This window comes from Microcebus murinus, chromosome 14 (assembly GCF_040939455.1).
Source record: "Microcebus murinus isolate Inina chromosome 14, M.murinus_Inina_mat1.0, whole genome shotgun sequence".
Classification (NCBI taxonomy): domain Eukaryota; kingdom Metazoa; phylum Chordata; class Mammalia; order Primates; family Cheirogaleidae; genus Microcebus; species Microcebus murinus.
The window spans coordinates 6,245,343-6,272,386 of NC_134117.1; the positions used below are offsets into that span (position 1 = coordinate 6,245,343).

A 27,044-nucleotide genomic window follows, 5' to 3' on the forward strand; every position below is an offset into this window, starting at 1 on the left:
CTCTCTAGGGTCTCAAAAGAAAGCCTGAAAGGAAAGAAGTGCTGATTCAAGCAACTACATGGGTAAACCTCGAAAACGTCACGCACAGACATGTATGATTCCGTTTATATGAAATGTCCAGAATGGAACATCCACAGAGACAGAAAGTAGATTAGTGGATGTCAGGAACTGGAGCAAGGGTGAAATGAGGAGGGATTGCCGATGGGCTCCAGGTTTCTTTTTGGGGTGATAAAAATGTTCTGGAATTAGATAGTGGCAATCATTGCACAACCTCACAAATGTACTACAAACCACTAAACTGGCGCACCTGAAAAGAGAAACATTTACGGTATGCAAATTATATCTCAGTAAACTTTACTTTAAAAACACGTGTAAGTTTTTAAAGGTGGCTGGTGGGAAGACACAGCCAGCCCAAGGCCACCTGGGGAGGGGGGCAGGAGGAGGGAGACCAGGGGGATGGAAACACTGACCCCCCCTTTCCTCCCTCCCTCTGACCCGCCTGGGTTCCTCATCAACCAAACCCAGCTGCAAGCCCTAGCTGAGCAAGCAGTTGGTGCAGTGCACACGGCTCAGCCCCCCCAGACGCAGCAGAGTGGAAGAGGAGGCAGCATAGAGCTGGAGGGCGCATGGAGGGCGTCTGGCACACCATGGTTAACAGATAATAAGAACTCGACATCTCCTTGTTATGGGGCAGTGCAGCTATAGACCAAGCTGTATCTGTTTGGGAAGGGAGAAAAATCAGAAGCTGGCATCCATAGCAGCTTCTCCAGGTGAGTGGTACTGGAGAGGTGTGTAGGACTTGACATGGCCAGCCACAGAAAAAAAAAAAAAAAAAAAAAAAAGAACTCGAAAGTGAGATGAAGCCGGGGGTAGTGAGAGTGCATAAAATGCGTTCCATCAGGTACGCTGTGGTCGCCTGAGTGAGTTCAGATTTGGAATATGAGCTTGCCAGCAACCAGGAGAGAGAGGGAAATCCACCAGGAACGAGATCCGTGGCTCCACTAGGCAAAGGGAAGCTCACGAGGAAGACACACCTGGCTCGGGGGGTAGGGGTGGGGACGGGCCATGTGTTTGACATGTATCAGTTACGGGTGAGGAAGATGCCAAAGAAATTGGGCAAGGAATGTGCTGCTGTGCTCTGCCAGCTCAAGACTCAAAAAGCCTTCCCTGCCTACACCCGCCTGGAGGACTGCTGTCCCCTTTAAAAGTCCCATCAATACCACAGAATCATTGTGAGGTGCAGGAAGGTGGCCCCATGCACTTGCTAAGGGCTCAGTCCTGGAGTCAGACCACCTAGGTCAGACCCTTGCTCCAACAGTTAATTCTCTATGACCTATGCAAATAGACATCATCACTCTATGCCTTAGTTTCTTAATCCGTAAAATGGGAATAACTAAAACCCACACCCCATACGATCATGAGGATTAAACGGAACGGTGCTTGTCGAGGGCTGAGAGCTGTTCCTGGCACAGAGTTAGCGTCTAAGAAATGTGTAGGTTGACTCTGTGGACTACAACCATGAGGTAAGAGTTCAGGAGCCCTTTGCCATGAATGATCTCATCTCATTTGCTCATGTTTACAGGGGAAGAGAAGGAGGCCCAGAGAGGGGTGTGATCTATCCCAAACCACGTGGGCAGAAGAGGCAGAGTCAAGGAGAGAGCCCAGGCCAGACGCGGTGGCTCAACAACTCAATATCATATAACACATCCATTTTCTTTAAAAGATGAAAACATTTTAATTCAAAATATAAAGTTCAATTAAAAATTCAGAATATATAATATAATCTCAATTACATAAAAATAGATAAGGCTGGGCTCAGTGGCTCACGTCTGTAATCCTAGCACACTGGGAGGCTGAGGTGGGAGGATGGCTTGAGGTTAGGAATTCAAGACCAGCCTGAGCAAGAGTGAGACCCCATCTCTATCAAAAATAGAAAAAATTAGCCAGACGTGGTGGTACATGCACCTGTGGTCCCAGCTACTTTGGAGGCTGAGGCAGGAGGATTGCTCGAGCCCAAGTGTTTGAGGTTGCGGTGAGCTGCTACAGTGCTGCTGCACTCTTCCTGGGGTGGTGGAGCAAAACTCTGTCAGGAATGGAACGGAAAGGAAAGGAAAGGAAAGGAAAGGAAAGGAAAGGAAAGGAAAGGAAAGGAAAGGAAAGGAAAGGAAAGGAAAGGAAAGGAAAGGAAAGGAAAGGAAAGGAAAGGAAAGGAAAGGAAAGGAAAGGAACGGAACGGAAAGGAAAGGAAAGGAAAGGAAAGGAAAGGAAAGGAAAGGAAAGGAAAGGAAAGGAACGGAACGGAACGGAAAGGAAAGGAAAGGAAAGGAAAGGAAAGGAAAGGAAAGGAAAGGAAAGGGCATAACTTCTGGTCTGAACACACAACAGAAATTCTCAGGGGTGGCTCCTGTGTTTATATTTTGCCTCAGAACAGTTCCCTGGGTGGCCCAAGCAGATTATGGACACTGGGAGAGCAAAGACTTCAGGACCTAGTCTATGCCGTGCATGCAGTAGGCATGAAATGCTCATGCATGAATCTGCAAACTTTTGTTACCCTTGCCTGGCAAAGCAGGACCTCTTTGAGGGTAAAGCCTATACCTGCTTCTTCTTTGTCCCTCTGGTGCCTGGCACAGGAGACTGGCATACATTGAGTGCTTAATAAATATTTTACATGTATTAATAATTAACGTCTGAGGCTATTTATAAATAGCTCTGTGGGAAAAGCCCAGTTGGGATTATGGCCTGTATCAGAGGTTACATTCTCAGCTCACTTACTAAAGGTCATGTCAAAACATGGCTGCAATTCACCCAAGAAGTCTGGCTTCCGTGTAATGGCATAATAGTGTAAATGCCATTTAGGGTGACATGTGAACTGATCCCAGAGGTATAAGTCATCCTGTGCTCATTCTGCTAGTTTATCCAAGGAAAATCAAGCCCTGGGCCCAAGTGTTCTACATTTTCTTTATTTTTTTTATTATTTTATTTTACTTCATTTCATTTTATTTTATTTTTCGAGACAGGGTCTACCTCTGTTACCTAGGCTGGAGTACAGTAGCATCATCATAGCTCACTGCAACCTCAAACTCCTGGGCTCGAGTGATCCTCCTGACTCAGCCTCCTAAGTATCTGGGGCTACAGGCATGTGTCACCAATGCCTAGTTAATTTTTAAATTTTTTTTTTTTGAGACAGTCTCGCTTTATTGTCCAGGCTAGAGTGAGTGCTGTGGTGTCAGCCTAGCTCACAGCAACCTCAAACTCCTGGGCTCAAGCAATCCAAACTGCCTCAGCCTCCCGAGTAGCTGGGACTACAGGCATGCCCCACTGTGCCCGGCTAATTATTTCCATATATTTTTAGTTGGCCAATTAATTTCTTTGTATTTTTTTAGTAGAGACGCGATCTCGCTCTTGCTCAGGCTGGTTTTGAACTCCTGATCTTGAGCAATCCACCCGCCTTGGCCTCCCAGAGTGCTAGGATTACAGGCGTGAGCCACCACGCCTGGCCTTAATTTTTAAAATTTTAAATAGAGATGGGGTCTCACTATATTGCCCAGGCTGTTCTCAAACTCCTGGCCTCCAGTGATTCTCCCATCTCAGCCTCTTTGGGATTATAGACATAAGCCTCTACACCCAGCCTCCATTTTATTTTAAATAAATTCCATTCTCCATCTGTAGTGGGTAGAATTGTGTTCACCCAAACAATATGTCAAGTCCTTACCCCTGGTACCTGTGAATGTGACCTTATTTGGAAATAGGGTCTTTGCAGATGTGATGAAGTTAAGATGAACTTACTGGACAAGTGTGGGCCCTAATCCAATGACTCATATGCTCCCAAGGGGAGAAATCAGACACACAGGGAGAAAGCCATGCGATGACGACAGGGGCAGAGGGAGGACTGTCGCATGTACAAGCTGAGGAATGCCCAGATTGACAGCAAGCAGGTAGCTTGGAGGAGGCCAGGAAGGACCTTCCTCCTTGGCCCTCGAAGAGCTCTTGGCCCTGCTGACATTTTGATTTTGGATTTCTAGCTTCTAGAATTCTCTCCAGAGAGAAGACATTTCTGTTGTGTTAAGCCACCCAGTTTGTGGTGATTTGTTACGGCAGCCCTAGGAAACCAATATACTGTCCCTGTCATACTTGCTCTTGCATTTCCTGTCAATTTCTGCTGCAAGGGAAACTGGATCGGTGAGACAGGAAGCTACACTAATAGCAGCTACCACTTACTGATCTATTATGTGCCAGGCTCTGAACCAGATGCTTCATAGTTTATCTCATTGACTCCTGTCCACGATCCTGAGCCAAGCACTCACTTGCTCATCCAACACACATTCACTGAGCATTCACTCCCGAGACTGTGTTAGCTTGGATTCCCCCAGAGGCAGAACCTCAGACAAGGACGGTCTTGGGTGCAGGTGGTTTATTTAGGAGGTGATCCAGGAAGAAGGGGTGAGGGTGTAAGGGCTGTAGTATGCTGGGAGCTCCGAGAACAAACCCTAGAACTGTCTTTCCAAGGACAGGAGCCCAGAGCATTTATCCACTGGCTCCTGCCACACTGGCGACAGCTGCTTGTGGGGTTCTTCCCCTACCACCTGTCATCTCCCTGTGCTGCAGGACTGTACTTATACGTGCAGGTGAATAGGATCTGGTGCTGGGTGAGGCTACGGGACAGAACGTGGACGGATATGCCACCGGTGCTGTAGGTGTTTGCTGTCGGCACGAGGGGAGTCTGAGTTTGCAACCAACCATTCACTGCACCGGCTGCCAAAATCAGAGGTGGGTCAGACAGATGTGATGGAGGCAGGCCTGGCTACACTCTCTGCACGGCCCAGTGCAAAGTGAAAATGCAGGGTCCCTTGTTTGAAATTATTAGGAATTTCAAGGCGGCAGATGCAGGGTATTAAGCACAGGGCTCTTCTGAGCACGGGGGCCTGTGCACTTGCACAGACTGCAGCCCATGGCGCTGGGCCAGGGTGTGATCTCAGGGGCTTCTGCTCTAAGCACCTACTGTATGCAGGCACCGTGTTGAATGCTTTATTCACGCAATAAATGGTAGTTCTGTGCATCATACCTTATAACAATCGCATTAATTAGTCCTCTTCTGTGGGAATGAATTTAGACAAATGCATATCAATTCCTAGCTGAGGAGTCCCTAAATCCCAATCACTCCATAGCTGAGAACCACCTTCAGCCTAAACCAGGTAACTTTCAATTCTTGTGCAAAGGAGTTTAGCCAAACCCTGAGCACTGCATAAGCACGTTGTTTCAGCTTTCCTGATTATCATCTCGAACATGAGAGCATCCCAAAATCTCTGGTGTGGCTGATATTTAAAATGAGCACAGGTTCCTCTGCCTTGCTTAATGTAATTCTGCCAAAATGCCAGATATGTGATAATTATTTCCTTTCATCAAGAAACCGTTCATATGAAATTTGAAAATGATTTGTCAGATCACTGGGTGTACATTTTTATCGCTTTATGAACAGTAATTTCTATAAGCCCCAGAGAACTGCAGGTCCATCCCTAATCCACGGCCCCCATACTTAAATTACTGGCTCTAAGCTGTGCCTGCTCACAAGTTCCAAAGACAAGCAGGAAGATGGCCCAGTGCCTGCCAAGAAAGGCCAGCAGACCCTGTGACAACTAACTGCAGTGTGTGAACCTCAGATCCTGGATCCAAAAAAAAAAAAAAATCTACAAAAGACATTTGGGGACAATTGTGGGAAATTTGAAAATGGTCTGAGTATCAGCCATGCTTCTCAAACTATCTGCAGCAAAGGATCAGTTTTTGTTTTGCTTTTCAGTATATCTCAGACTAATGCTTTTGTAAAATATAATAAAAGTTACTTTTAGGAAAATAAAATGAGAAATATACTAAATGCAAGACATCTTAAGGTTTCACACCTAAACACATCAGCATTTTATCTCCTAAGAAGAAAGACCTTCTACAAATCCCTGATATCTTTTTATACACCTATGAAAATTAACAGAACTTCTTAATATTAGGGCTGTATATTCAACAATATTCAACATGTGGTCAGCATACTGTGGCCAGCCTGTGGACTATTTGTTACAGATGAACAAGCTATAAAACAAAACTGAGAGCAAGGTTTTAGGATCTTTTATAGCAATTTGACAGAGTCACTTTAGATCTGTTAAATCTAATAATCAAAAATCTGGGGCTGGACGAGGTGGCTCACCCCTACAATCCTAGCACTATGGGAGGCTGAGGTGGGAGGATTGCTTGAGGGTCATAAGTTCAAGACCCTACAACAACAACAAAATAAATAAATAAACTAGCCATGCTTGGTGGCTCGGGCCTGTAGTCCCAGCTACTTGGGAGGCTGAGGCTGGAGGATCCCTTGAGCCCAGGAGTTTGAGTTTGCTGTGAGCTAGGCTGACACCACTGCACTCTAGCTGGAGTGACAGAGTAAGACTCTGTCTCAAAAATAAATGAATACATCTGGGCTTGGCAAGTGACTCAACCTCAAGGCCTCAGTGGCTTCTTCTGTGAAATGCAGGTGCCGCCCCAGCCACCATGAAATAATGCTTTCCAGCAGTGTGTAAGGTCATGCTTCCATCAGCTAGCGGGACATGGGCTCCTCTGGCCAGCCGACCTGAAAACATGGTCCCTATTTGTAGATTTTCAGGGAAAATCGTGGATGAATGATTTGCTTTTCAAGTACGGACTTCCCCTGGGAGGACAGACTCTCACTGAAGTCAGCTCTGTTATGAGGGTGCTTCGCAGGTGACTAAACTGCAGGCTGTAGCAGGAACTTTAGATCATAAAGCCAATTCTAGCTGCAACTGAATAATTCCCTTTGCTAATAGAGCTTTTTCTCCATGTGCAACAGCTCCAGGGGTGGCCGGTCATTCCTTCCCTGTCCCATACTTGGCATTCCCAGCAGTGGCCCCACCATGGCCTCACCGCTGGCCCCACTGAGTCACGCCAGTGGCCTGTATGACTCCGGCCTTAGTCACCATTGCCGACACGTCTGAAGCTCTGCATGTCATGGGCCTGCCCTGGTCCAGTAGGAAAACCAGCGTTCCCAGGGCAGGGCCCAGCACTGGACATGCCAGCCAGGCGACCTCACACGAGGCTGGGGCTTTTCAGAGTCATCTTGGCTTCCGCTTGACTCCATGGGCTGCTGCTGAAGACCTCTGGGCTTTGCCACTTTGTGTCCCCCTGTGCAAGCATGGGGCCTTCTTAAATCTAGCGTTTCAATGAGTTTAGTCAGAACTGGCCATGTAGTTTCTGGGGCCCAGCACAAAATAAAGATGCCAGGGCCTTGTTCAAAATGACTAAGAATTTTAAGATGCTCACAGCACAGGGCCAAGTGTGAGACCCTTCTGAACACAGGTCTCTGTGTGACTGCACAGGTCACACGACCATGAAGCCAGACCCCAGCCCCTAATCTCTCTGGGAGCTTCACCCTTCCCACAGATAACTGTGGAATCTTAATCCCTACTGCATGGTATTACGAGTCTTAAATGAGATACTACTTGAGCCAATGCAGTTTCCTTGGGATGCTCTAGTAACCCGCGGAGGCCAATCTTTACACCCAGGGTCCAGCATGGGCCGGGAGCAAAGTAGCCGTCCTTCCATGTTTGTGTAGTAGTTGCTCAATATGTTTGTTTATTTCTTTTGGATGTTGATTCGCTCATGTCTGTGGATCAGTATGTTTGTTTTGGTTTTCCTAGGACTGTAGACACTGTTTTTCAGAGGAATCAGGCAGAGGGTGTGTGTGTGTGTGTGTGTGTGTGTGTGTGTGTGTTTAATTAAAAACTAAAAGTGATGGGCTTAAACCCAAATGCCAATTAAATCCCGAAACCGTGAGAGCTCCAACCAGTCCGTCCGATCTGTACCCCTTACGGCGCAGGGCATGGGCTTAGAACTTTTAATGCATACTTGGAAAGGCCACCGCATCTGTAAAGGCAATATGTACTCACTGATTAGAATTAATTATGAATCACACAGTGATTGTATTATAGCTGAAAAGAGCACAGCTATTCTACAAAACACTGCGGCAAAATTCCCACCTCAGTTGAGGACAGCAACTGAGAGCTTCAGATAATTGTGGCTCTGAAGTGAGCTGAACCTGAATGGCAGAGATAGGTGAGTAACAATGAGTGGAGTCCAACTCCCAGTAACTCTTGCTGCACAGACCCTTGAAATACTTAAGTGCACACAACTAGTCCATTTTATTGCACAAAACAGTTACAATAAAAGGACTCACTATTATCTAGGGCCACTATCTTTTTTTCTGCAACCGTTGGTAGGTGGAAATGAAATTGGAGAGCTAGCAAGCTGAGCAATAAGAACCTCGCTCAGAGGTCTTTGATTCGAGCAGGGGGAGGCCCGCTGGGCTGCAGGAGCAGGCCTGTCCCACGGGCCTTTTACAGGCCTTGGGTCCCTAGAGACATCAAAGGCGTTCTCAGGGAGGTATAAAGCAGGGAAGGAACTGTGCCATCCTGTTTAAAGGCTGCTAAAGGGAAGAAAATAAGTGCCTTCCAAAGTCAGTATTTCACACTGGGGCTAAGCATCTTATTTTTTCCGTATTATTTTATAGAAAACTTTTGTATTTTCAGTTTCTTTAGAGAAGGGGTCTCACTATGCTGCCCAGGCTGGCCTTGAAATCCTGAGTTCAAAGGATCCTCCCACCTCAGCCTCCCAAGTAGCTGGGACTACTGGGGCTCACCACTGTACCTGGCTATTTTGAATTTTGAATTTCAGATAGGTCGTTAGAATAGTACAGAGAACTCCCATGTATCCAGCACCCCAATTCACCAGTTTTTAACTTTTTGCTACATTTGCTTTATCATTTTCTATTATTAATATATACATACCATTATTTTTTCTGAACCTTTCAAGAGTGGGTTACATACATCATTTCCCTTTGCCGTTTTACTTTTTAAATTTATAAAAATAATATAGTAAAGATAAAAATGCTGGGCACAGTGGCACCTGCCTGTAGTCCCTGCTACTCCTGAGGCTGAGGTGGGAGGATCCTTTGATCCCAGAGGAAAGCCTAGCCTGGGCAACATGGGGAGACCTGGATCACAGGATCCGATACAAGATCGCTTGAGGCCTGGAGTTTGAGGCTGTAGCATGCTATCATCAGCCTGTGAATAGCCACTGAACCCCAGCCTGGACAACACAGTGAGACCTCGTCTCTTAAAAAAATTAAAATAAAAATTTTTTAAAAGTTAAAAAAAATCACCCCAAATTCTACCACTCTAAAAATCACCCCAAATTCTACCACTGTAAGATTGAAAATTACTCTATTCTTCTCGTCCATTTTTATATATGACTTTTATACAGCTCAGATCTCTCGAAATATATTCACTGAGTGGTCCATCCATCCACCCAAGATATATTTACTGAGCACCTGGTAGGGGCCAGGCCCTGCAAAACAGATCAACTCATCCCACAATTTCGTGGTTACAACATGTGATGACTGCCATTGAGGGCAATGTAGGCCCCATCTCCCCTAACAAATGGCCCTGGCTCAAAGCAGAGGTGTTGATATGGTGGGGTTTTATGTATATTTTATTAATAATGTCCCACCAAATTCCAAAAAGTATTTTAGGTGGTTATAACGAAAACATATACAACCCCACAGGTCATCAAAAAGTCAAAATGGAAATTAGAATTTCCTTCCAGCAGAAGTTCTCAATCCAGTTTTTGTTTTTTGTTTTTTTTTTTTCAACTCCAGGAAGTGATCGTTGTGTCTTCTGTGTATCCGGGGGGAAAGCTTTATTGAGCTTTACTTTCCTTGATCTGTATTGCAAGAACAACTGGTATTTCATTTTCCAAATATCAAATTATCTGAAGTTATTTGCTATGCCTTTTCGAACACCACAAACCACTCCTTTCCCATAGCAAGTTCAGAATCGCTCTTCCTGGAGGAAGGGAGATAATGCTTCCTGGAACATGAGAGACACTAGGCTGGCTGCCGTCCTTGAGCATTAAATTTGGCTTTGAGCTTCCTATGAGCCAAGGCAACAGGAATCCTGATGGCTTACATGGTTTTCATGATCTGTTCAAGCAAGTTCATTAGTTCTCCGAGAGAGATGCACTTTGTTTCCTTTAGAAGGAGTGCAGAGCGGAGTTGACGGAAGCCCCCTAGGTTGAGGGAGAATCTGGACCAGTCCTTGCAGTCTGCCCCTTCCCTTTTGTCAGGCAGTGGGTGGTGGAGGGAAGTAACTGGACCTGGACCGATGGCCTGCAGTGCGACTGCTCCTCTGCCCCACGCTGTAGCCTGGATGGAGCCCAGGGCTGACTTGGAGTCAGGCAACTGAAAGTTATGGGGTACTGTGCCCCCATGGGGGAGGGTGGCCCTGCGGGAGAGGGCCTGTGGAGGACAAGGCAGCATCTCAGAGTGACAGCGGTGCCCAGCCTCGTTAGTGGGGGACTGGCTGGGCCCCCCAGAGAAAATGCCCCTGCCCTGTCTGTGCACAGAGTTTCACCTGTGCGGGTTACATTTGCCCGCATGCTGCTGCCCTGGGGCTCCACCAGGCCAGGCCTCTCCACCCGACAACCAGACCCCTCCCCCAGAGCCCTCGTCTGAATTCCATGTTTGGGCACCCAGAAAGGAGGACAGAGACTCCTTGAGCAAAGGGAGAAATCACTTTGATACGGGCTTTGAACTATATGCACCCAGGGGAGACCGAGTCAACCAGAAGAAATAGAATCCAACCGGGGCCGGGCGCTGTGGCTCACGCCTGTAATCCTAGCTCTTGGGAGGCCGAGGCGGGCGGATTGCTCAAGGTCAGGAGTTCAAAACCAGCCTGAGCAAGAGCGAGACCCCGTCTCTACTATAAAAATAGAAAGAAATTAATTGGCCAACTGATATATATATAAAAAATTAGCCGGGCATGGTGGCGCATGCCTGTAGTCCCAGCTACCCGGGAGGCTGAGGCAGAAGGATCACTCGAGCCCAGGAGTTTGAGGTTGCTGTGAGCTAGGCTGACGCCACGGCACTCACTCTAGCCTGGGCAACAAAGCGAGACTCTGTCTCAAAAAAAAAAAAAAAAAAAAAAAGAATCCAACCGGAAGAGACAGAGTTACCCCTAACTGGCAACATCAAGTGGGAATAAGGCTCCTGGGCAAAGGAGTTGAATTCCCAGAATAAAGGAAAAACCGATTCCAACCATCTGAGCCCAATGTGTACATTTCAACCTCCTCCCACTCAGAAACTTGATTAATGATACTTCCTGAAAACAGTAGTGTTTTCTATTTAATTCAAATAATCAGGAAAAAGTGAGTACAGATATTTTACAAGGAGAAAACTCTTAGATGCAAGTTTTGTGAACTCTGCATGTTATTTCTTCTTCCTCAGTATAAAAGTTTATGTGGGACCCTTATTCTCCATCAGCCATAATTTACTTTCTCCTTTCTCATTAGCATGACTTTTTAACTGTTCTGAAATTCACCCTTAGGAGCCTTGACATCCGCCACGCCATGCCCATTTTTATCTTTTTTAGCTTTTAACCAGTCTCTGACAACATAGTAAATTCTTGGACTTTCCTTTTCTTTCTTTTTTTCAATTTAGAGATAAGTTTGAAGGCTCATCATTAAACAAAGAAAAAATTTTCAAATAAGATGATGCCAAATATGTTTCAAAATTAGCTAACTTTGCCTTTTCTAAATTTCTACCAACAGTGATGACGTGTATGTAAAGACAAGCCCTTCTAGAATGGAGCTGTCGCAGAATTCGGCAGACAGGGGTCCAACCCCGGCTCCTCACTCACCAACAGTGTGGCTTTGGGGAAGTCCCCATGTCCTTGAACCTCAGTTTCCCTCATCTGTAAAATGGGGAGAACACTAGTATCTCTTTTAAGGGGCTGCTAGAAGGACCAAAAATACATCAGGTAGCTAGGTAGCACCAGGCATTGTGGCAAGTCAAGGACAAACATTTGGGCTGCCATTTTTTTGTTGCTGTCATTTTTATGACTGTTCTGTTTTGTGTCTGTCACAGTCCATGTTGAAACGTCAGAAATCGAACCTGACCATTTAAATAGGATCACAAGGGAAAAGTTCTTAGAGAGTACTGAAAAATTAGCATTTTGGTGCTGCTGTATGTTCTATAAACGTTAACACACAAAGATAAAAAAAAAATTAGTAAAAGGCATTTATTTCTGTAAATTAACTGAAATGTATTTTAAAACATTTTCCCTTTTTTTTCTTATTGAAAAATATCTTTAGTTATAGTAATAAATATGAAACTACTAAGAGTAGTTTTGTAAGACAAAAGTGACTTTGCAACTTTTTTTATATTGGGGTAAAATATACATGACATAAGATTTACCATTTTATTCACTTTTAAGTACACAGTTTGTTGGCATCAAGCACACTCGCAATGCTGTGCAACTATCACCACTGCCCATTTTCAGAACTTTCTTACCAACCCAAATAGAAACTCTGTACTCATCAGACAGTAACCGCCCCCTCCTCAGCCCCCAGCTCTCAGTAACCATCATTCCACTTTCTGTCTACGATTTTGCCTATTCTAGGGACATCTTACAAGTAGAATTATATAATACTTGTCTTTTTGGTGTCCGGCTGTTTCACTTAGCTCGCTTTCCAAGTTCGTCCCTACTGTGGCATCTATCAGAATTTCATTCTTTTTTAATGTTCCTTTGTATGTATATTCCACACTTTGTTCATCCATTTATCCCTTGATAGACATGCTGGCCTTTCCACCTGTTGGCTGCTGTGACTAGGGCTGCTATGAACTGGGTGTACGTATATCCAGGAGTCCCCACTTTCAATTCTTGTGGGCACATATCCAGAAGTGGAATTGCTGGGTGATACTCAACTTTTTAGGGAACTGTCACTTTTGTTGCTCCCCCCTCACCATTTTACATTCCCAGGAGCAGTGCACAAGGGCTCCCATTTCTCCATATCCTCATCAACACGTACTTTTCTGCTTTGTTGATAATAGTCATCCCAGTAGACGTAAAGTGGTATCTTGCTGTGGTTTTGATTTGCATTTCCCTCAAGACTATTGATGCTGAACATCTTTTCATGTGCTTATTGGCCATTTGTCTACCTTCCTTGGAGAAATGTCTATTGAGTCTTCCTATTTTTGAATTGATTTTTTTTTTTTTTGCAATATCTTGGGTTTTTTTTTAAACTGAACTGAGAAATAATTTTTGACTCTGAAGATGCCTTCTTTGTAATGTTCTCAAATCAACACAGTATTTTCTAAGTCCAAATTCAAATTTATAAAACGCACGAAAGTTGAACAAGCGATATGACGTTTTGTGCTTTCCCCGTAAGAACAGACAACCTCTCTGAATCAAAAACTTTTGAGAAATAAGGAAAGTATTTGTTTATGCTTATTATAGTTTATACCCAAGAAACTCGGAAAGGCAGGTACTGGTGGCCCAGGAGCCTGGGTGAGTGCGGAGTCAGTTTAGAACCCAGTACTATCTTGGGCATCAGGACCCTGAGGCGGACCTCCTGGGAAAGGGGACCCCCGAAGATGAGTTTGTGGAGATAGAGGGCCACTAGAAGATGGAGATGACAGTGCGCGTCTGGGAGTTTTTCGACAGAACCGCCGACAGAAGAGCCACGTGCGGGGCCTGGCCTGGCAGAGTTTGGGACATCTCAGCAAAGCAGCACATGGAATAGCGGGCGCCTCGCTGCCACCAAGGTAGGAGGTCTTCATTCGATTTTTAAAGTCCTGTTTAATTATAAAACAATCGTCAGAAGCCACGGCCCCCACACTGCCGGTCACGGAGGCTGCATTTGGGTAGCAAACCAGCAGTGAGCACCTTAACCTTGCGGCAGGCCGGGACAAGATTCTTAAAATGTTAATAGAGACCGAGAGGCCTAGAGCAGCGCTCCCGGGGATGCGGGGAAGGTCCCAGCGGCTCGGTGGCCTCTGCCCCGGCCCCGGGCCTTGCTTTACGTTCCCTGGGCTCCGTGGGGTGCGCGGCGCTCCGGTCCGAGGAGGCCGAACCGCGCGACTCAGTTCCCGGCATGGCCGTCCCCGCAGCCTCCCGAGGCCGGACCTCAGGTCCCTCCCACGCCTTTCCAGCTCAACGTCTCAATCCTGTTGCTAACATCTCAATATGGTTTTAAACAACCCGAGCCTAAGGGCTCAGCCCACACAGGAGTCGCCGGTGGCCGCGCGCCAGGCTCAGGGCAGTGAGAGGAGAGTTGGAGGCTCGGGGTGCGGGGAGCAGGGCCCCCCACTCCGCGGCCGCCGGCTCGCTTCCGGAGACGGCGCTCGGGCGTCGCGGGCCACGGGCGTGGGATGTGGTCCAGGTGCTCGTCGGGCCGCCGGGCCCGGATGGCCAGGCCGGGTGCCCGACCTGGACGTCGGGACGGCGCGGGCTCCGGGCCGCGCAAGCCCGGCACCCCGCAGTGCGCCGCCGTCCCGCGGGGCCCAGCGCTCCGGCCCAGGGCGAGGCTTCTAAAACAGCCCCGGCGAAAACTAGGCAACAGGAAGGAACGTTTCTTTTAACGTGCAGAAATGTTTCGCTTCTTTGAGGTACCACCGCCGCTGCAAGTTCCAGCACACAGGGCCCCTTCCCGGCGCACCCGCGGCCGCCGCCGCCTCTGGCGCACGGGCTCGCGGATCCGGATTTGGGGAGCGCAAGTGCCCCCTGTGGCCGGCCCGCGCCTGACCCCGCGGGCCCGGGAAGGCAGCAGCGGCCGGCGCGGGGCCCGGGAGGAAGTTGCAGCCGGGGGGCCGCGAAGGGGGCAGGTCGGCGCCGCGGGCCTGGCGGGGGCCCTGCGGGGCCGGGGCCACCCCCGGGCTTGCATCCCCCCACGTGGCCGGCCGCCCGGGGCCCCACGTGGAAGGGGCGGAGGAAGAAGAAGGGCGAGGGGAGGGCCGGGCTGCCGGCCACCGCAGCCGGACCCCCGCTCCCGCCGCCCCGGCCCCCGCGCCCCCCGAGGGCCTCCCGGGCGGGGCCGGGGAGTGCCCGCCGCGCCCGGCCCCCTCGCCCGCCCGCCGCGCCTGTGTGCACTTTCGCGGAGCCACTAATCCCCCGAGAGAGCCGATTTGTAGTGAGGAGTATCCGTAGGGGGCGAGGCCGGCCCATGTGGGGTTGTGTCATTGGTTTGCAAAGAGAGACCCCGCCTTTGCCCCCCCCAAAAAGGAGCGAGGAGTGAGCGAGCGGCGACCCTCACCTCGCCGCCCGCCTCGCTCCTGCGCAGCCGGCGGGCACCGGGGGACGCGGCCGGCGCCGCTGCTTTCCTTTCCTTTTCTCTCCGTTTTCCTCCTTCCCCGGAGCAGAAAACAAATAAAGAAAGCAAACAGCCTGCAGGCGCTCGGCATCCAGGACGCTCCCTCCCCCGATCCAAGTTGGAAGCAGCATCCTCCCGGGGGTGAGCGCGGCGCGGGGCGGGCGCCGGCCGGGGACCCCGGCGCAGCCCCTCCCGGGGGCGGGCTGGCGGGAGGGCGCGGGCCGGGACCGGGGCGGACTGGGAGCCGGGTGGGCGGGGGAAGGGGTGGGGTGGGTGGGGAAGTAGGAAGAGGCTCGGCGGCGCGGGGAGGAGGAGGAAGGGAAGGGAGGGATCGGCTGGGGAGGGGAGGGGAGGGCGAGCGGGAGGGGGAGGGGCGGGGAGCTGGAGAGATTAAGTTTTTGTGTGTGTGTCCCTGTGTGCGTGTGTCATTTTAAGGTGGCTCGGGAGCGGCCCGGAGGAGCCGGCGGCGGCCCGAGGAGCGAGGGACCGAACCGGGAGCCATGCCGCGCTGAGGGGGGGCCGCACAGCCGCCGCCACCGCCACCGCCGCCGGGTGGGGTGGGAGGGGCGGGAGCCGCCGCCGCCGCCTCCAGGGTGGGCGCCTTTCGCCGAGGACGCCGGCCGCCCGGGACGAGGTAAGGGGGGCCCGGGGGAGGGCTGCGGCCGCGCCGCCCCCGCCTCACCTGAGGCCGCGGGCTGGGGGCGCCGCGCCCGCGCCTCACTGCGCCACTCGGGAGGAGGAGGAGGGCGAAGGACGCGGAGCCGGCATCCGAGGACATCTTTGGTCCGCGCCCCCCGCCCGGTGTGCCCCCTCGGCGCCCGGAGGTGGACGCCGGCCCGGGGGTCCTCGCCTGCCGCCCCCCTCCACCGATTGCGCCCGCTGGCCGCCGTTTGCGCCAGGATTTTTGTTGTTGTGATGAGAGTTGATGAATGCGAAGTAGGCGGTCACCTTCCTTCCCATCAGGATTGGCAAAAAAAAAAAAAGAGAGAGAGAGAGAAAGAAACCCCGAGCGCGGCGGCGGCCGGAGGGCAGCGGCGGCGGCGGCGTCTCGGCGACGGTTCCCTAGGCGCCCCCGGCTTCTGCTCCCCGAGCCCGGTGGGTGCGCGCGCGGGGGCCGCTGGCGACCCGGGCCGAGCGCGCGGCACGCCGCGGGGACAATACGGCCAGATCCCCGGGGACCAGGAGTCCGAGTGCGGCGGGCCTGGCGCCGGGAGGCGGGGGGCGGGCGCGGAGAAGCAGGGGTCCGCGCGGAAGTCGGGGCTCGCGCGGCGCAGGGTCCCCGGGGGCGCTGCCCCTGCCGGCGGGGACCCCGCGCGGCGCCCGGGGAGCGCAAGTGAAAGCCCGGGGAGGAGGCGAAGTGGAACCCTTTTGTTTTGCCGGCCCCGCATTGTTGGCTCCTCTGGGCAGCCGGGCCACATCTGCCGCCGCCGCCGCCGCTGCCGCGCGGGGCCCGGCCCGCCAAAGTCGCGGCGGGGCGGGGGGCCTGGGCGGGCCGGGCGGCGCGGGCGGGGGCCGGGCGGGCAGGGCATTTCCTCTGCCCGGCCGCGCTCCCGCGGGCACCACTTCCTCCTCGCCAGCCGCCCGCCGCCCGCCGCGGCTGGGAGCCCGGCCCACCGCCTCCCCCACCTTCCCCGGCCGGGCCGCACTTTTCGGGTGGGGCGAATCAAAAAGAAAAGTTTCGCAGGAGGGGTTGGCTAGGGCGCGCCCCAGGCGGCGGGCACCGGGCGCGGCGCGGGGACGGCCGGGCCGCCGCGGTCCCTCCTCCCCGTCCTGGCCCTCCGCGGCGCCGGACGGACCCGCGCGGCACAGGGGAAGCGCCTTTCTTTCTCTCCCCGCGCTCTCCCCAGCGCCCCGGGCGAGGAGGGCAGAGGCGCGCGGGAGCCCGGCACGCCCGGGCCTTTCTCCAGCGGGAGGCCCGGCGGCGCCCGCAGCCCACCCCGGGTCCCGGGGCTCGGAGGCCGCGGGCCCAGGAGCGCGGCGCGGTGACCGCGGGCCGCGCCGAGACACACGCGCGCACACACTCCCTCCCGTGGCTGGCTCTCCGCCGGCGACGATGGTCGCGGACACGGAGTGTGCGTGTGCGCGCGAGCGTGTGTGCTCGCCCACCGCCCCCACGCCGGGCACTTTTTCCGGAGGCAGCCCAAGCGGCAGTTGGCTCCAGGGGACCCCGCGTTCTAGGGTTTTATAGGGGAGAGGAGGAATTTTTCGCAGAAACCCCCGCTGCTCTCCGTGCTGGTGGTGGAGGCTGCTGGCGATGGCCTACGTCGTCACGCCGGGCTCCCTTGCCCTATCCGGGGTAAACAGACCGCTCTGTATGTTTCCCCCCTTTTTCTTCTTTAAAGATTGGAGATCGGGTTAAGTTCTTAGAGAGTCTGGTGCGAGTGGCTGGAAGGATAGACAAGAGAATTCTATTCTATAAATATGCATTGGGAATTTAAAATGCTAAATGCCTTATTTGCAATTCTGTTGGATATTCTAGAGACTGGTATATTTTTATCTGACATGGATAATTTTGAGGGGACGTTATATTTTGGGGAAGTTTACAAAGTGATTCTCTCTGTCTTCTAACTTAGGCGAAATATATCAACTCTCATACCACTCTTTCAAAAAAGCTAGCCTTCTGTACTAGGTGTTTGGGTTCAAAGACAGTTTAAAAATTACCTTGTGTTCAGTACCTAAGATTGCTGTTTTGCCTCGAGGGTTCTCAAAGTAGAACTAGTTTTCATGTACTTTGGAGAATTCCAAAGTTTTGAAATATTTTTTTCTTGACTGTAAATCTTTTACATTTTGAAGTAATGAGACTTTAAAAGGATCTTGGTTCTATAATCACTTGGTTTCAAAGAGTACTTCTTACAGCAATTATAAAGTAATATTCAGAACGCTAATTAAACATTTTCAGTCATAGCTGCTTTAATATTGAAACAGGATTTTTTTCTTTTTTTGTAAGTAGCAGGGACGGTATCTTAGCCTTGAAACACTAAATATTCTTTTGTCTGGCATTAGATCTCTGAACTGCTCTGACATTCTCTTGAGAACGTCCCCTTTTTATTGCCCCCAAAAGAAAAGTTAATGAGATAGTAGATTTCAAGCAAAAAAGCAGGTCCTCCTTGCAAAATATGCTTACAGTTGCCATTGAAGTTGGATGTTGGCCCTGAATACGCTTGCCTTTAATGAAACCAGTTTAATCGTTCACACTTGATCAAGTATAACATGAGCAAACAAAGGAAATAAGCCAGCATATTCCTGTAGAGTGTTAGTGTTGATGTCGGGTCACCCCCTTCCCCCACCCTGCCCCGGCACAGGGGAGAGAGGGTTGGAGGCAAAGGGAATTTATGGTGCTGATTGGTTTCTGTGCCCCAGGGGTAGGGGACCCCAGTTATGTCCCTGTGGAAAGCAGTTGTTAGAGGCAGTTATTAATAAAAGATCTTGGGTTTGAAGCTTGTGTTGAATCTGACAAGGTGCTTTTTTGGTTTAATTATTTTTCCTGTTTGGAAAGATACGGTAGGCTATGTTGCCTTCCCGGTTTCTAATTGTACCTTCCTAAGACTGCAGGTTGAGCTCAGAGCCCTGTGAGTTATTTACGATTTCACTGGGATCTTTGAAACTGACCCTTGAATGGGTGTTCTCCTGGGGGGAGGGGAGGGGCAAATTACCTTTTCTTAACTGATTTAAAAAAAAAAAAACCTCTTTGTCCCTAAAAAGCATTTCCTTGCTAGGCAAGAGTTTGTAGCTTATGTTTGGGATTTAGTCATGGATTCAGTGAAGAGATATTTGCCAAGTTGTGTCTCTTTAAAATTATGAAAGTAAGAAAGTTTGGCTACTTAAACACTACTGCCATTGTAAAAACACACCAGTGACATACTTTGTGAGATATTTTGGCCTTTTAAGACACGCGGCACACCTGTTCCTGTCCCCGCAGAGTTGCGTTTGCTTTCTCTGCCATTGATAATCTGGTCGTGTACACACGATGAAACAGTAAAATCTGTGTAATTATTAACTAGCCCATCAGTTACCCTTTCAGAGAATAATCCATAACTTCACTCTTAACTTTTAGAACTCCAAACAGAAGTCTTATTCATAAGTCTGGAAAGTGTTTTAAAGAGAGATTAAATGAAACCAGTAACAACCACCACCAACCAAAGCTACAAAATCAACCTGTAGCTGTTCAGTTTCTGAGTCGCTGGCTAGGAGGTAAATAAATGATGAGAGTATAAAATGTGTACTGAACAAGCCATGCGCTGGGATAAAAAATGATATTATTGGGTACTGTTAAAATACTAAAGCGAAGGGAGCTCAGGATGGCTCACTCTGTTCGAAATCCTTGAGATTCACTGTTGAAAATCAAAAAGGACAGCAAAAAGGACATCTCTCAAAGAGCAGCCCCACTGAGATCCAGCTCCAGAATCCCATTTGCGAACAGTTCACTAACGTCATGAATCATTTTTGAAGGCAAAGTTATACCCTTTGCACTTAATGCTTTCCCTAAATGGAAAAATTTTAAAGAGTTTACAGCAACAGTAGAACACTGGCCCCCGTTGTCATTTTTTACCACTGTCATTTCCATGTAGAGGGGCTGTCATCATAATGAATGTGAGTGTAGGCTGGGTCCCTCTTAATAATCTATCAGTGAAAAGCAGCAGCCCAAGTGTCCTGTGTCTGTGATCCAGCCGACAAATATATATTCATACAGCACCTGGTTGGGAAGGGAAGTCTATCTGTTGGGCAGGGCACAACTCAGGCAGTATCTCCATGTCTGAATAATATAGTTCCATTACCCGGGGTGGGTGGAACACATTTTTGTAGTAATTAAGAAATGGGAGTGTAGTTTGGCTGCCCCTTTAAAAAGAAGTACTATTTGTGCTTAACAGAAGTGACCCCCACATGATGAAATATTGGGGTGGCTTCCCCCCCAAGAATCTTTCTGCGAATTGCTAGCTAAGGAATGCTTTTGTGGACTTCCCCTACTGAAAACTTTTAGTAGGCACAGGGAAGCTGGAATGGATATGCTCTCAGAGGCTGTGCTGCCTGGGCAGATATCAGTTTTCTCCCAGCTGGTAAGCATGTCCTAATTTACACTGCTACAAGTTAAAGTTAAAGCACTCCTGGAAAGAAGGGAAAATGCACAGCTTCACCCCCCTCCCATCCTGTCTTTTGAAGTTAATTTTTGTTCAAGTCTGTGTTTGATGGAATATGTATCAAAGGCTTATGAAAGGGTTTTGTTGGTTTTTTTTTTTTAAACCTATCTCTGGGTTTGGAAAATTATATTTAATAATTGCTGAAAACTTCAGAGCCATTTTTAAGGTGTTCAGTGGCTCTTTTGATCATGATTTAATGGAGAGTATCCAAAAGCCATCAATGTGACTCTTAATGATATTCACAAATTAATGTTTGGGCATAATCTGGAGTTTGCTTTTAGCTATCATTATTAATGTTTAAAGCCTAAATTATGGCTGCACTTGGGCATTCAGAAGTTTGCCTGTGAAAAGAAGGGCTTTGCACATTGTGTAAAGGGGGGGGATTCACAAATGAATACAGATTGTACAATAGGGACAGAGCCAGGCCATTGTTTGTGTGGAATGTTGACCATGGGAGCCAAGGGGCAGTTTCGCCTTCATTCTTGTAGCTGCTGGAGAGCACAGAAACTTCAGGAGGTGCAGACGGCATGGGAGGCAGAGTGGCATTCATCTGTCTCTGCCCCCTTTCCAGACTTTTTCTTAGAAGGTGGTCTTTTCTGGACTGCTGGGGAAACTTCGTGTGCTTTCTCTTCTCAGTAATCTCATTTTTTTTTTTTTGGAAAAATTCTAAAGGCAGATAGTGGAGTATTTCAAGGAAAGTGTAAACAAACCTTTTTCCCCATGAGGTGCAATTTTAAGAAATAATACTCAACACCAGAAACTGAGGTGTCCTAAGCCACAGGAAGAAGTTGTGTTTATTTGTATTCCTGTCCTCCCTTTGCAGTATTACAGTGGTTTGAATGTGTTGGTAGTGTCAGGGCAAGTGCAGCGAGGATGAGTTTTGCTGGATGCCCATGTTCTGTTGCGCAGCTGCTGCCATTGCAGAAAAAGCTCCCCTTGGATCGAATCTTACTCATCCATGCACAAAGCCCTCCTGCTTCCACGTGGAAGCCGAGGTCCCCAAGTGGAGCCAACTCTATAGCTGAAGTGACCTGCATTCCTGTTCCCTTTTAACCCTCACCCTAAGTGGAATCAATGTAGATAATTGACCACTGTGGGGGGCTGATGCACGTCCGGATTTTTAGCAACTACACTTAGTGTTAGAACTTAGGGGCCAGTTGCAGTTTCTGTATGTACCTAAGCTTCCGTCTCTCCTTCACCGAATGTTTTAGACATGATCTGCCTTAGCTGTTTACCTAACTAAATTTAGCAGATGGTTGCCTGGAGTTGGCTTAATATTCACAACAATTGCGATAACATGGTTGGGTTCCTATTAATGAGGCAAGGGATAATTTTGGTTTTATAGAGAATTGTGACTCTTCTGTCCTAGGTAATAATAGAGCCTTCGTTTCTCCCGAAGGTCTGTTGCTGTTTAAGGAACGTTAACCCTGAAGAGCTGTTGTAGCCTGACCTTGGTGGCCAGCCTTGCCTTTGGTTGTTGGCTTCTGTGAGTCCGGAAAAGTCTTGGGGGTGAGAGTTGGGGGGAGGGGGAAGGGCAGTGTTTTTCATCCATTGTGGTTCTAAAAATCCTCCTCACTTGTAAAACACACACACACACACACACACACACACACACACACACCCCTTCCATTATGTCACATTATGTCGCTGGTCTGTACTCCCTTCAAAAGCTCTCCTGATCAGCAGAAATGTGCTTCTTGCATTGAAACAGATCTTTATGACTTAAAAAGAAACTGTCAGTTGGCTTAAAGATTGTTTGGAAATCGGGGCAGTATTTCTGTGTCTCATCCCAGCCCAGGTTGTGGCAGAAGCCTGAAGGGGCCACGTTAAAGAATGTCACAGAGATGGTGTGTGTGGGTCTTTCTGCAGCGCCAGGCAAGCTCAGGGCTTGTAAAGTCTAGCTAATCACGGCTGGGCTCCAGCCATGCCTGAAATCTGGCCTCCGGCAATCTGTCCAAGCCCAGGACAAACAAAAACTTCATTATGGAGTCATGGAATCCAAGGAAGTTTCTCTGGAAGGAACCGAAGACCTAGATCAGAGAGGTCAACTCCTCTGGCCTAATGGGATTTTTTTTTTCCAATATGGCAATTTAAAAACCTACCTAAATGTTGAGGCTAGTGAAGGATTCTTTCATAGGTGTAAATGGCCAGAATGGAACCTGGAAGTGCTGGTATTGTACCTGCCCCGGGTGTGTGTGTGGAGGGGGGAGAGAAGGGGGAGAGGGAACAGCAGGTGAAGTTTCTTTGCTAGAAGGGGGTAAGGAGCCAGGAAAGGGTTTGTGCAACTTTCCTTTTAAATGAACTCTAGCTGTGAGCTTATTCTTTTGCTGATGGATGGTCTTTACTGCCGGCCAGTCTAGAAGTGCAAACAAAGTTTGTCCCGCCCTTGTTCAGGCCCTAGTGGGCCAAGGGAAGGGGTGTGGAGCCAGTGCTGGATATCCCAGGAGAGGTTGCCCCAAGCTTCTGGGCCTTGCCCACCTGGAATTTGGCCAGAGCCGGCAGGGCCTGAGAGATCTCAAAACCATGTCCCAGGAAGGTTGAGGGAACTGAGAATGTTCATCCTGGAGTGGAGAGGCCCTCTGAGTGAGGGGGTGGGAGAGGGTGGGGGGGGAGGCCAGTGAAATCCTTGGTGTGCTGTCACATGGCCTTGCTTTGCTGGGAGGAACAGAGTGCTGGTGACACGCGGGAGGCCTTTCCGTTGGAGCTGCTGGGCCAGATGGGCCGCGTGGGCTCCCGGCAATGGCAGAGCTTGGCTGACCACTGGGTCCAAGTGCCGGCCAAGGCTTTCCAAACACCGGAGACCCTGATGGAGCCCAAGTTTGGTGGGGGCATCTGCCTAATGGGCTGGGTAGGGTGCTGTGTTTTCTGCCCAGCGTTGGTGACCAATAATGTTTACAAAGTTTTTTCCCCTCTTCCAGACGTTCAGCTGTGGTCTGCACTGCTGGCTGGATTGTTCTGTCTGCCCAGGGGACTGGATGGATGGGAGGCTCAGGGGTGGATGCCTAGTCGAAAAGGCATTTCCTCCCTATATCCCCTAGGTCCCAGGGGCTCACTGAGGTGGGCCCCGGTTCCTTTTTCTCAGCGGGTTTCAGATTAAGGAATAGACATCTGTTAGGGAGGGCAATCAATGAAGAGCATATTTTGCTGTGCAGATATCAATATGCACATATAAGTGCCTATAAGTAAAACCTGGGAATGTTTTTGATCTTAAAAACATTTCACAGTCGTTAATCTTCACGACGCTCCTGCGGGCTGGGTAAATAGAGCAATTCCTATTTTATGCCAGGAAGAAATATTGAATTGCCTCCCCTAAGTCATAAAGAGGCCGATTTCCTTCTCGTTTCTGTAGCGCGGTTTGTGGGGCCTGGGGCGCAGGGAACCCCCTCGATCGGCCCTGAGTGACAGCAGGACGACTTCCGGTGTCCTGCTCGACCTTCTGTTGCCGGGAGGGCGAGGTTGGGCCTAGGTGGACGCCAGCCCGCCCTACCTGGCCCGGCCGCTCCTGGAGGGGGCGGGGCCTGGCTGCATTTCCCCGAGTGCAGGGGTGTCGGCCAGCTGGAAACTCGGCCTCCTGGCGTGTGGGTTTCCGGGGTCCTTGGGTTCCAGGGCACCCGATTCCTAGGGTGAAGCCTCCCGGATCCCCGGGGCCGCAGGCCTGTGGGCTCCGCCCCTTCCCTCCTGGCTGGTGTACCTGCGCGCCCCGCCCTCCGCAGGCCGAGCACCTGGCGGCTAGGTGCGGCCCCACTTTCCCGCTTCCCCGCCCTCCCGGCTACCTGGCGGGCCTGCCCCGCCCCCTCCCGGGCCGCGGTACCTGAAGCCCCCGGAAACGCCCCTCCCTCTCGCGACGCCTTTTCACTTGTAAATCGAGAGTCGCCTCCCACCGCGGGGAAGTCATTGAGAGGTGTTGGAAAGTAAGAAAGGGGCCCTTACCCCCCAGGCCCACTTCCTCCTTCCCCTGCCGGCCTTTGTGCTGGGCCGGCAGCTCGGACCGGGCGGGGGGTCCGGCCCTACACCTGGCCCTACACCTGCTGGGGCCGAGCAGAGGAGGAGCCGCGAGAGGACGCGGTGGTCCCCCAGGCCGCGACCCTGGCTCCCAGCGGAACCGGGGGCCCGGCCGGACCGTGCCTGCGCCGCCCGCCACCCGCGCGTGGCGGACTCCGGCTCCCTCGGTCTGGGCTCGCAGTGTCCCGGGCCCCCCCAGTGCGAGGCCCGTGGGTTGACCGCGCGATGCCGGCCGCGATGCGAACAGCGGTGAACACTGGCATCATTTCGACTTGGCCGGCTTGGCATCCCGTCTCCCGGGCAGCGTTTGCCTCCACGGTTCTAGGGTAACCTTCGAATCCGGGTGTTTCACTCGTGCTACAAATGGCGCGGTGCTAGTTGCTGCGGGCAACAGCGAGGGCCACCGAGACCTTCGGCAGAATTCTGCATCAAGGACAAGTGACATTTGCGCGCTGCTGTGCTGCAGACTCTGCTTTTCACACCAGTGGCTCTTCTCCCACACTGGCAGCCTGGCGAGCCATGTGGCTAGAGGGTGCAGGGTGCAGCTCTAAGTGGCTGCCGGGCACTATCTAGCACTATCACTTCTCACCTGTCTTCTCCTTGGTGGAGGAATTTGGTTCTTTCTGTCCTTTGCAGACTTAATTTGGCGCTTAGAAATCCCTGCAGTCGTTGAAGTACCTTGTCTTCCTTTTGTTGCAGTAACGCTAGAATGACTATTGAGTGCCCTATTGAGTGCCCGAGTAATGTCTGGCACTAGGAGCTCATGTTGGATTGTCACAGGGTGGGGTGTCTCCTCACCCGAGGAGTGAGGGTGATCTTACTCTGGTCTTCTTACTCTGGTCACAGGGCTCTCTTTTATTTGTTCTTTGATTACTGATCCTTTTGTTAGGATGTCACAATCTAATGCCAAGGAGGGGTTTTCTAGACCATTTTCTCCACCAGGCTGTTTTAAATTCATTGCACTTTTTGTTAGGATGTCACAATCTAATGCCAAGGAGGGGTTTTCTAGACCATTTTCTCCACCAGGCTGTTTTAAATTCATTGCACTTTTTGGGCGAATGTTAAGAACGTCTTGATTGTGTGGGGAGAGTTCTTCTCTGGATCACAGTCCATCCAGGCTGAGGCCTGACACCTGTCTTCAGACGACTGCCAGGCACCGTGCTGTGTTGCTCTAGCCGTGTTCTTTCATTTTGTCCTCACATCCTCACCGAGGTAGGGGTAATAGTCGTTATTTTACCCATGAAGAAACTGAGGGTCAGGGAGTTTCAGTAAGGGAGCCAGAAGTTTAGTTCCAGCTCTACTTGGCTCTGGTTCCTGTGTAGTTGGTTGCAGCTTCAGTTTCTCCTTGCCCTCCATGTGGGTGTGTCTGATGCAATCCGCCCGCCAAGAACACACACACCTGGGATTACGTGGACAGTTTTCATAGTTCCTAGGGTTTTATGTGGAAGAATTGGATTTAGTGGCCAGGTATCATTTTATCGGTATCAGACTCCTATGTCTCTGGTCTGGGTTAGAGTGAACTCAGTAGAAGTCTTCTCAAAACAAGGCACCCCGCCCCCCCCGCCCCCCCCAGCTTGAGGGAGGGTTTGTGGCCAATGGGACGATGCCCCTCTGCCCACTCTGGGTGCCTCTCTTTCTACTGGATTCATTAAGCACATCTTAAATGGGATCTGGGTCCTGCTTTCAACATAGGGGAACTTGGGGGGAGGAAACAGGGAAGATGGTTAGGACTTCTCCTAACTGGGATGGTTTGTTTGCACCACTCCTGAAAAACTGGAAGAAGCTTGGTTCTTCTGGGCGAGCTTCCTTTGGGTTGCTGCCCTGCATTTGTGTGGTGTGGGCCCTGGAAAGGAATTTGAGTTAATACTCCTGAACAAAGGAACAGCCTGCTTTTCAAAGAGGATATCAGAGAACTGAAAGGGAATGGCACAAAGTTGGGTGTGTCCTGAAATCCAGAGACAAGCCCTGCTGAGTTGATTAACTCACCTGAAAGGCACCTAGAGCAGGTGACGAGGGAGCTCCCAGACGGACCTTGGCTTCCTTTAGTGGGTAGGGTCCCCACAAGGTGGAGGTTTTCCTGAAAAACAGGCTTTCCTTTAATTATAAGATTACCTTCCTGCCCTACAGCCCTTCTGTTTTGTGAACACGTGTGCGCTTGTGAACACGTGTGCGCTTGTGAACACGTGTGCGCTTGTGAACACGTGTGTGCCCGGGAAGCCGGGCGATAGTGGGGAGGTAGTGTACGCCCCGTCGCAGCTTTGGGTTCTGCCCGGTCTTGTGGACAGCCGAGGGCAGCGCGGGGAGGTGTCTCTTGGCAAATTAGTCATGTTAGCCCCGGTGTCCTGGCTCAGCTCCAGCTCGGGTAATGATTATATTCTGTCTGTTTTAAGTCCCCCCTGCAGTTTTCAAACAGGTCTCCATTCCGCTTCACTCCACACGGAAAAGGGTGGTGCATGGGTGGGCTGCAGCGGGGCCGGCTCCCGCCTCCTCGCCTCCTCAGGGGCTGTTCTGCCTGGAACGTGGACGTGGCTGGGTCTTAAATGCATCTAAGCACCAACAGTGTTGTGACGTCCCTAGTTGTTTTCTCAGCCTTTGCTGGCCGACCACAGCGCGCAGGTTCCTGGTGGCTGGTCATTTCCTGAGAGCCGGGATTCGTGGGTGGGTCTGGGGTGCAGGAGGTAAGTCCCCCATCCTGTTCCAGGGATCATTTTC

The 27,044-nt window shown here is 50.6% G+C and overlaps 1 protein-coding gene and 1 long non-coding RNA gene across 6 annotated transcripts in view; one reads left to right on the forward strand and one right to left on the reverse strand.

The window, feature by feature from the left end:
* Positions 1-13,312: 13,312 nt before the first annotated feature.
* LOC109729438 (uncharacterized) lies at positions 13,313-15,275 on the reverse strand. The gene is made up of 2 exons (XR_002221414.2): positions 15,139-15,275; positions 13,313-13,681 (listed from the first exon to the last, which is right to left on the reverse strand). It is a non-coding gene; the product is annotated as an uncharacterized LOC109729438 (long non-coding RNA).
* The window catches only part of CTBP2 (C-terminal binding protein 2), a 150,942-nt gene continuing 139,118 nt past the window's right edge, over positions 15,221-27,044 (forward strand). The window contains exons 1-2 of one of the 5 annotated variants that reach the window (XM_020280761.2): positions 15,221-15,336; positions 15,631-15,829. The gene's annotated coding sequence lies outside the window, so the exon portion shown is untranslated. Of the gene's footprint in view, positions 15,337-15,553; positions 15,830-15,855; positions 16,291-17,277; positions 21,817-27,044 lie in introns of those variants that run through there. The other 4 variants (XM_020280762.2, XM_012781349.3, XM_076009725.1 and 1 more) reach the window with 4 other exon arrangements.